Raw genomic sequence first — 10,518 nt, forward strand, 5'->3', positions numbered from 1 at the left:
AAGCCAGGTATCATTTTGGATTCGTTTCTTATTGCTTGCTTTTGTTTTCCCCCCAAGGACTCTTAGTAAGATAGAAGGTTCTCTGTTGCCTCTAAAACTTCGTAATTCCACAGAAAATATACAGTGGGCTAAAATCCAATCAACAAGATAAAATCAAACTAAAAAAAACCAAACATCCTTCTACTATATTTGAAGGTATGCGTATGAAACTAAGTCTAAAGGAGCATTTGGTCATCAGTTAATTATAAATTTAATTTTTAGAAAAGACCAATAATATTTTAGAGAAAAGAAGTTTTTTCTATTGGTATATAACACCTATCATCACATCTCTTAGTTATGCTTACATAACAAAAAGTAGACCCTCTGCAATAATGATAAAAAACTGAATGAATGGTTATTGTTACCTAGAAAAGATGGACATAAAATTGAAGCTGTACTGAAGCTTCAACTGTTTAGTGTTATCCATATTTTTGCTTTGATGAGAGTTTTGAACAGCAGTAGCTATGTTTGTGAAAAACACTTTGGTTACATGACAAGTGTTTTACATGACAGTTTACATAACAGTTGAAAAACAGGTATCACTTTGCAGCATGTGAAAATATTTCTGTAGAAGAAACTAGATTTGTTCTCTCTAAAAGTCAAACTCAGTGCGGAATGGATATCAAAGACTGAAGAGAAAGAATGAAATCACTCTTAACCTTTGAAGAATGGTTAACAATCAAATAACTTATAAGAAACAGGAAAATATTCCCTGTTTTAAAAATCTCAAATATTGCAGAAATGATACAAAAATATACTGAGTTGGGATTTGTTTTTTGTTTAGGTTTTTTTGAGAAAAAAAAAGGAACAAAATAAGGAACAAAAAAAGAGTTTATTGTCAAGATTTGAGGTAGGATTATAGTTTCTAGAGGAAAATATGCCAGAAGATATATCATTACGTTTGATGCTTGAAATGGTGTGCGGATTAAGGAAAGCTGAGGACACTGGGACCCATGTTAAAGACAGAAAAACAAACAGGTTCATTAAGGTCAGCCCTCCAGCCTCCTCTTAAAACTCATGCATAAGCATAGGGTTAAAGTTGTGGTTAGAACTATGGAAAAGAAACCTAGGTGAATTTTGTCTCCTGTGAAATTTCTAAACACTCTCAGGCTCAACACAAGGCTATTGCTCCCAGGCTTGCCCTGCCACTCTTGGTTATAGCCTATGTTGGTGCTCTTGAAGATGACAGGCTTGAGAATTAAGCACAAGACAAGTGGTGCTACTTTCAGCATCAGCAAGGAGAAAAAAGTGGCCCTGGATGAGGACTGATTGATCTGTAGGATTTCTAAGGGTGTAGCTGAGGAGGATGATCAGCTGATCCCTTGAAGTGTGCTGACAGCTGTAGCCTGGTTAAGTTCTTTGACAAAAGACCAAGACGATTTGTGGTGAATGGCTCTAAATTATGGCAAAACAGAAATGTAAACTGGAGACAAAGGCAGCTGAGAAAGGCACAGACTTCTGAGGGTATTCACAAAAGACCAAAATACTATGGATGAAATAATTTGAGTTATGAGAATATGTTTAAATCCTTGAAAAGATAGATGTTTTAGATATTAGAAAAAAAATTCTTCACTGAAAGAGTGATTGTGTGCTGGAATCATCTGCTCAGGGAGGCAGTGGAGTCACTGTCCCTGGAAGTGTTTAAAAAAAGACTGGATGTGACACTGAGTGCCATGGCTTAGTTGATGAGGAGGTGTTGGACTAGATGATCTTAAAGGTCCAACCTAGTTCATTCTGTGATAATTTCAGGAGAAGAAGGGTAAATTGAAACCCTCAGTGCTGGTTGAGGGCAGCAGCAGATGTTGATCCTGGGACCACAATGGGATAACTGGTATGACCCAAATCTTTCTTCTTTACAGGTTCTTTGCAAGTAGCACTGGAATAGTTAACAGTCTTCACAGTTCCAGTAGCTCTCTTTTTAGGCAAAGCACCCACAAGAACTAATGGTGATGGATTTGAACCAGTCTAAGTAGCTGTGTCTAGTATCAATGGACCTTCTGTATGGCAACATGATGAACAAGAAAAGTCACTATTTCAAGTCAAAGCAAAGACCAAAAGCTTAGCTGGGCTTCCAAGGCAGATATTCAAGAGAAAACCGTAAAGAATTGCACTGAAAAGTCTCATGGGAAAATTTTTCACAGCCAAGAGAAACAAGAATATCATTTGGAACAAGCTGAGGTACTGAGGAGAAAACATGGATGTCTGGAATTGTTTTTAAAAACCCCTGAGTTTGAAAGGAAACTCATGATTATTTTTGAATCACCACTTAATGCTGGAAAAAGAGTTTACATGTCTGGATTTTTTCACAAATTTAAGTGCTTTCTGAATTAAAGTGACACTTAAAAATATGAAAGGTCAATATTGATATTCTGAAAATTCATTTTGTGCTTAGGCATAATTAAGGTTAGTAATAGAGTTTAAAATATATTGTATAATGTACATAGTCTTTTCTTGGAGAAGAACTGGTATTCTTACAGACCTAAAGCAGGACTGTGTTGCTGAAAGCTTAAGATGGTATTTCACCTGCTTTCCACATATTAGAAACGTGTCTGTACTTAAGGTGGAAATATCTGTTTCTCATATGGTTATATCCTCATAAAAGATGAACTCTATATTTAATTTTTATGTATAACCTATAATCTAAGGTGTGTGAAGAGGTGTCCAAAAGTTCATGGATTTATTGACAACTGCTACATGTTACATACATTTGGCTGTAATTAATGCCAGGGTTTGTGCTGTAAAGATAAAACTAAGGAAAAGAGTTTTTATTGTCTGTGCCAGACTCCAGGGCTAAATAGGAGACATTGCTTTTAAAGATCAGCAATTTATATTGATCTGCACTTTTGCCATAAGGCACTTGGTGACTGTAAAATGTGTAAATTCCTAGAGTTAACAGTGCTAGGCCTTACAAAAAAAAACAGAATTTTTTTTTTGAGCATGAATACAATTGAAGTAATGTTTTCTTTATTGAATTTATGCTTCACTTTGCTTAAATAGGAAGGCTATGATGAATTATTTCTTCTTTCCTTTTCTTCCTGTACCAATATCCAGAGCTGCAAATTTAATCAAACCAATATTTACCATGCTATACAGAGTCTTGCTCTGTGTAAAAAAAAAATAAAGAGAAACCACTAGACTCCTGGAAAACTATAGCTGGAATATCTTTCTCTTACATGAGTCTCCTTCCTTCGTCAGAGATTTTGTACTCTTTAGAGATTTAGAATCCCATAGAAACAAACAGTGATCAGTTATTTCAGTGAAAAGTTGTATCAGAAGAAACTAGCACAACTCAAGGCAAAAAAAAATGCTATAAATAATTGCCTCCTGAGAAAGATGTCTAGCACCTCATGGTATTGGAAGCATATAAGATAGGGAAGAAGTTAAAAGGAATTGGAATCAAAACTGAAATACACTTTGCCAAAGTGGAACTGAAGTTCTACAGGAAAAGGGTGGCTGTGAGGTCTCTGAGTAGTGTATAGGTATTTTATTCTACACCACCTTTGAATTGCTAAATCTGTTGCTTTGACTTCAACTCCTGTGTCGCATTTTGTAGTGGATTTATCAACCATTCTCTGTATTTCAAGTTCAGTCAAAAGATTACGCTATTTTCTCCATTTGTTTATTAATACAATTCGTACCATAGTTTTAATAAAAGTGAAATATCTTCACATCAAAAAGTTCTGACATTACAATCTTGGAAAAAAAAAATCTCTGGACATGAATAAACACTGTGAGTGGCCATTGTCTATTTTAAAAATTGTGTTCTTTTCTGGGTTTGCTTCTACACATATCAAAATTCAGATGAAAGCAAAATAAAAAAAAAAAATTGCAGTTTTTTTTAATCATCACTGGAAGGTATTCAAATGAAAAATCTGCATTTTTACAGTAACTCTGGTTTAAAAAGCTGATACTTCAGTTCCATTCAACTTCAGTTTATATTAAAAAATCAAATACTGGATTAAATAATATGAGATTCATTCAAGAAAAATGAAGCTTAAATGTTTTCATTATTAATGAATAGAGGATAATTCCCATGGTCCATGTCCTCTTGCAATAATAGAATTGAATGAATTAATGAGTAAATAATGTATGAGACTACAACATTCAAAACATTCTGAGACTGTGGAATGAATTATTAGATATGCACCCACACTTTATAGTAAAGTAAGTTTATCTGGAGTGACCTCACTTCGATGATTTTAAAAGGTGATAGTCAATTCATATGCAAATTCTGTAGGCCCTTGCTAAACATGAAATGGAAATGTTTAGCAGACATTAATGTAACAGCTTTCTTCAAGGCACTATTTTTCTTTGACACATAATTTAAAGAAGGTATCAAAGACTATCAGAATATTTCTGATAATAAATTAGTTATATAAAGGGTTATTTAATTTTGTTTTCCAGTTGCTTACTAAGGTCAGTCTGGAGGTAAATTTTAATGCTGCTAACCATTTTGAAGAAATAATAATTTACCTTATACCTGTGATTATATGGAAAACCATTTTTTTTAGACTTGGAGGGAATTAGATCAAATACTTCCCCTCTTCCATTTCTATTCTATGCTTTCCACTTTGTTCTTTTTATTCTTCAGAATTATCTAAAGAGACTTTGCCATACAGTGTTGATCATTTGTCTTTGCATCCTGTTCTTTTAGTGACCTTGCATGTCCGTGCCTACATCTGAACTAGGGGAACTTCCTGATGAAGGAACTTTTTCCTTTCTTCCATACTGAGATATTCACCTTAGCTGAACTAGTGCAAATAGGTCTTCTTTCATTTATAACTATTAAGATTTTAGAGAAAAGGGATCACAGGTATGTATTTTATGGAAAATCAACTCACTTAGTTAGAATGTCAAACTTAACCTTGTTCCTTCTCCATAAATTAATTAATTCTGATTTATATTCTCTATGCAGGACCACAACTTCTTTAAGGTAAATAGAAAGTTTCTACTTCCTAGCTTGACCTACCTTATAAGGATGAAGTACTATTACATGAAGAAAGCATGCTGTCCAATAACTCTCAAGACAAAAAACACTCAGAGTTACTGGTCTGGTTATATTTTGAAAACTTACCTAGGCAGTACTTCCCTGAACCAAACCCAAATTAACACGTGAATGTTTTTGTTCTCTTCACACCTGTTTGGAATGAGTCAGCACACCTCTGAAACACAGGGTAGCATTAGATAAATAGCCAGTGTTGTGGTCATGTGATGGGTTAAAACAGATCTGCCACACATGGGTCAGTTCTCAATAACTTGTTTTAGGGAAGTGGTCCTTGTGAGCTAGTCTGGTCAAAAGCATCTTTACAAATTCTGAGTGAGGAGTATCTCGTGTCAGGATCTAGTGGGGTTTTTTTAGTAAAATTTGTCATATGTGGCTTAAACGTATTCTTTCACCCTTGAATGACAATCAGATGAACAAATCATAATTAAAACATATTGGTATTTATCAAGATGATATATTAATGAAAATGTTTAGAGAAGATAGAAAAATTTTTATTTTTCTTCTGCTTTTCCAGAAATACATATTGTTCATTCCTAAAATAAAGTCAGTATACTCATTTATTTTGCTGAGTAACTTAAATTGGCTCTAGTAAGAAAATGACTGTCACCTGAATATTTTTAGGTATATGCATCATGATATGAAATATATTTTTATCCATATGTTGCAAAGCAGCCTATGCTTTTATGCTCAACAGCTGTTCTGTCTTTTCCTCTCTAGCATTATAGAAACGTTATTATTTTTGTCGGTAACCTAGCACAGCTGACAAGGACAAAAAAGGAACATTTCTTCCTGTCACATAAAACATGATCATTTTATTAGCTGTCAACAGCTCCTCAAGTTCACTTTGAACACTACTGGCACAACTGACGCACATCTTTACCAAGAGGGTGGCTGGACACCAGAACAGGCTTCCTAAAGAGGTGGTCAATGCCCCAAACCAGTCAACATTTAAGGTGTATTTTGACATTGCTCTTAGCAACATGCTTTGAGTTTTGGTTGGCCCTGAAGAGGTCAGGCAGTTGGACTAGATAATGGCTTTATGCTTCTCCCTGAAACATTCAGTTTAGCCTAACTTAACTACTTAAAGGATTTTCCTTCCATCAAATGCAGTACTTGTTACATCTTACATGGAATTTGTGATGTTTTTTGTTAATAATTAACTTTCTACAAATCAGTATGTTTTCCTCTAGTATTTAATTCACGTTGGAAAAATATTGCCCTTCTTATCCTACTTTTATTATTATTGTTATTGCTATGTTACTGGCATTAATGGAATACTTTGTTTTCAAATATATTATTTTGACTTTAATAATGTAATGAAAATAATTTTTAATGACTGAGAATGTGAAACAACTATTAACATCATGATGTTTTAAGAGCAGGCAAGGATAGTATTGAGGTAAAAATATATTTTAAAGAAGAACTTTACATATTTTACTGGTCAATATAGGTTAGTTTTGAATTAGTAACTTAGAGATGAAAGCCTCCCAACATAATGAAATGCCTCCACCTTTCATCTATTATTCAGAGTGATCCTTGCATCTTCAAAAGGAAGATGCTGCAGCTGCTCAGTTTTCAGAATCTTTAGAACTTCTAAGTTTGCTGTTTTTCTCAAAATTAAAACATTAATAAAACATTAAAATTCTTTCCTATACATTTTTCTAGGCTCTATACAGTTAAGAGTCCACAGGTTATTCATTTTCATTATTCCAACTACAATGAGAAGTATAAATGGCTGCCAAAACATTGTTTTAAAGAGAGATTCTCATAAAGGGGAGGAGAAATTTTTGGGCCTCAATTAAAGAACTTGCCAACATTCTACATTACAGCAAAGGCAATTCAAGAGGGAACTGTGGAACAACTGCTACATTCAAAATAAGTTTCAAAGTATATGAAAACAAAACTAAAAAATTAATTATTTGAAATATTTGCTACGTCTAAAAGACACAAAGACAATACTGTTGGACAAGGTATTCAGAAAATTTTTGGTTCAAAATAGTGTATTTTAACTGTTCCTCAAGAGTTCTGGTTATAAGATTAAGGCACTAATCATTTTAATAAAAAATTTAATTATTAAGAAATAATATTTTCCCTTATATATGTATGGCTTCAGTTTTATGGAAAAAAAAAAATATTCAGAACTTAAATCTAATAAAGACACCACACCCTCAAGCACTATGTATTAAGAAATACCTCTCTGCCTTGGAAAGTGGTATCCATGTTATTACTCCAGAGGAGTAAAAGATTAATTTCTGTACTTATTTACATAAAGAGAGATGCTGTGAAGACTGACTTAGGAGAGATTTCAAGGACTCAAGGGCAATTCTATTTGGAAATCTCAGACTTTTTTTAAAACTGAAGCACCTGGCTCATACATAAAGATCTAGAGCTGTTTTTCTTTCTGCAAGCCCTTATGGCTATTCATTGGAAAAGCAGCACAAAAATTTTTAATTTAAAAGGCAGTGCTGATAGTTATATGTCAGAATTATTCTCATAGCCTTTCTTATTCTTTCCCCTCAGAATGATAATATTTTAAACTATTTTTAACTGAAATCCAACAGGACACACCTGAGTAGAAATATTGCAGTCAGGGGTCCATCCTTTTCTGTTGCATTTTGTAACTATTAACTAGCCATACTTTCTTTCACTTGCTCTGTCCCCAGCTTTTTGACATTTTGTGTTATTTTTCTGCATTACATTTGACCTTTATCAGGATGATGGAAAGAAACAAAGATTTTTTGGACCATGAAGCTTTTTATAAGTGTTGTAAATGAAAAACAATACAGGTTTGCTGTCTACACATAAAGACAAGATAGCAACAAACCAAATACCAGAGTAGAACAGTCTCTCGCCAAATTCTTTTAGACATTCCTCATGTGGAGGATTTATTGTTTAATACCAAATTTACTTACTTGAAGTATTTGATGTTACAAAACATTTTGATTCAGCAGAGCAAAACAACAGTGAATATAATTCACAATACAATTACAAACTGTGCATAGCAGAGCATTTTAACTGCAATACATATTAATTTCACAATATGAATGTGATTCTCCTTGCCATACTCTATAATATATAGCTTATTAGATACATAGATTATATATAATATAATCTATAACCACCATCAACATCCCCAAAATCTGAAAGAAAATATATAAGTATTTAAACCATGTTAAGTTCATTGTTTTCCTTTAATATTTGTTGATTATTTATTTTCTATCCTGCATATTGAACTACATAATTTATACAATAACTTCCCCCCAGAGGCCTAACTAACTCAGGAAGACATTTATCATCTTTTGTTGAAATCAAGGACAAACAGTAACAGCTGGTTGATCCACTGAGCTGATGAACCTGCTTGATTAGGTCAGCTAATAAAACCGGTTGATCCAGTCAGTAGTTGTAACCACTTAGCTAAAATAAAAGCCACCACTTGTTCCCTTTGTGCTGACATAATTTCAGCTTTATTTCCCACAGCTGTGGTCAGCCCTTCCTCACAATTTTCTCTGAGATTAAAGAATATATGTCCTTGTCTATATTTCTTCCACTGTAATGATTTATTGATCAGTCACACCAAGAAAGCAGAGTTTATTGGGAACTGCTAACTTGGCTGAAACACATGAAACAGGAAGTTGCCCATTTGAGGCCAGATATTCTAAAAGATAATTATTCCTGTTTTTAAAACAAAGAACTTATAAATACTTTTACTTTTCATTGCCATTATACTGCATTGTGGGAATTTACTTGAAATATTCAAAACATTTTCCTGGAAAGAAACTAGGGAAATGCCTGGCCAAAATACCTCCAAAATGAGTTCTGTGATGATTCCAGGCAAAGTTGCATAATTTATTTCTTTTGGGGATGTTTATTTCAGATATTGGTGTAGAAGCACAGATACTACCTTGAATTCTGCACAACACTGCCTTTCCCACTTACTATTTCCATTTTTACAAGCATGTCAAGAGTTCTTAGCAGCTTCATCAAAAAGGAGTGAACTAAGTCACATTGGCTAAAACATCAAGGAAAATGGTTTGCTCTGTAGCTTTTGACTTTATGATTCTTTCACAGTTGATTTAGCATTCTAGAACCCCAGATATAGAAAGAATTTATGTGACAGTGCCAAAGCTATTTTTCTATAGACTTCACCATCTTTGCAAATTATATTTCTGAAGCCCTTGTTTTTAAACTGTAGTTGAGCTAACTGTGGTTAATTAAAAAAATCCAATATTCTTATTATAAAGCAAGGTGTAACTGATTTTGAACATCATTAGTAGTTTATTATTGATTTTTTTTTCATTATTACTATTAGTTAACCCAGGTTTCTCTGTTTTAAGTAGAGGAAACATTACTGGGGATATCAACACATATTATCAACCCGACAGATGAAAAGGAACATGGGAACAAAAATTTCAGATAATAAATCACTGAGAATCTGACATACTGGGGAAAAAAAATCTTCATAAAATGTCATAGCATTGCACCTAGAGGGAACATTTTCTCTGTGTTATAGAAAAGATCTATTCCCATTTATTATCTGACAGGACATTTAAGGTAAGCAATCAGCCAAGCATGGCATGTATTCTTTCTGAAGGAGAGGCATATTAGGTGGGTGACACAGTTTTCAGTTCCTATTTTCTTACATTACAATGTTATTTGGAAAAGACTTGTGCACCAAAAACTCATCCCCACACTTGTTTATACAGGAGTGTACACACAGTCAAAAATCTTTTCTTCTAGAGTTCATTTATGACCAAAAATATCCATATCAAAGAAAATCAAAATCAGATTAAAATTCTAAAAACTAAATCTTTTTCTCTCCACAAGATACTGACAGGATAGCTGACTAAGAAAGTGAATCAATTCAACAAAGAGGAGGGCAAGATCTGACACAGCCACTTGCTCATTCTTTCCCTCTGGGATGTGGAGAGGGAATCAGAAGGGTAAAAATGAGAAAACTCAGGAACTGAGATAAAAAGAACCTTGGCTCTTCAGGACCATCTGTAAAGATTTTATGGCTTAGGCTTGTAGCTGGTGGTGACCCAGCCTGTGGTCTGGCCCAGTCTGGTCTGACCTGCTGCATAGTTCAAGAGCTGGAGAGGTGTTGGAGGGACAGCCTGACAGGCTGTGATGGTGCTGGCCAGCTCTGACCATGTGCTGGAGGCTGCCAGGAGGGGCAGGAAGGTCAGCAGTAATGTCACACACACACACTGTGTGAGGGAGGCCAGAATGGTGCCCCATGGGTAGAGAGACTGCCAAATACACTCGGAGCACCCATCACCAGGCTTTGCCTGACCACTGGCTCCAGCTTGAGAGGCTCTGGGTGGAGCCAGGTAGCCCCTTCCTGGTGCAGAGTAATCACACTCCTGCATGGTGGTGGTGTCCCTCAAGGCAGAACACCAGTTGGGGTGCCTTTGGCATTACAGGAAAAATGAAGAAGTAGGTGCTGTGGCCTGGAAAGGCAAACAGGTGAGTGT

The sequence above is a fragment of the Cyanistes caeruleus genome, chromosome 3 (assembly GCF_971803275.1).
Source record: "Cyanistes caeruleus chromosome 3, bCyaCae1.hap1.1, whole genome shotgun sequence".
Classification (NCBI taxonomy): domain Eukaryota; kingdom Metazoa; phylum Chordata; class Aves; order Passeriformes; family Paridae; genus Cyanistes; species Cyanistes caeruleus.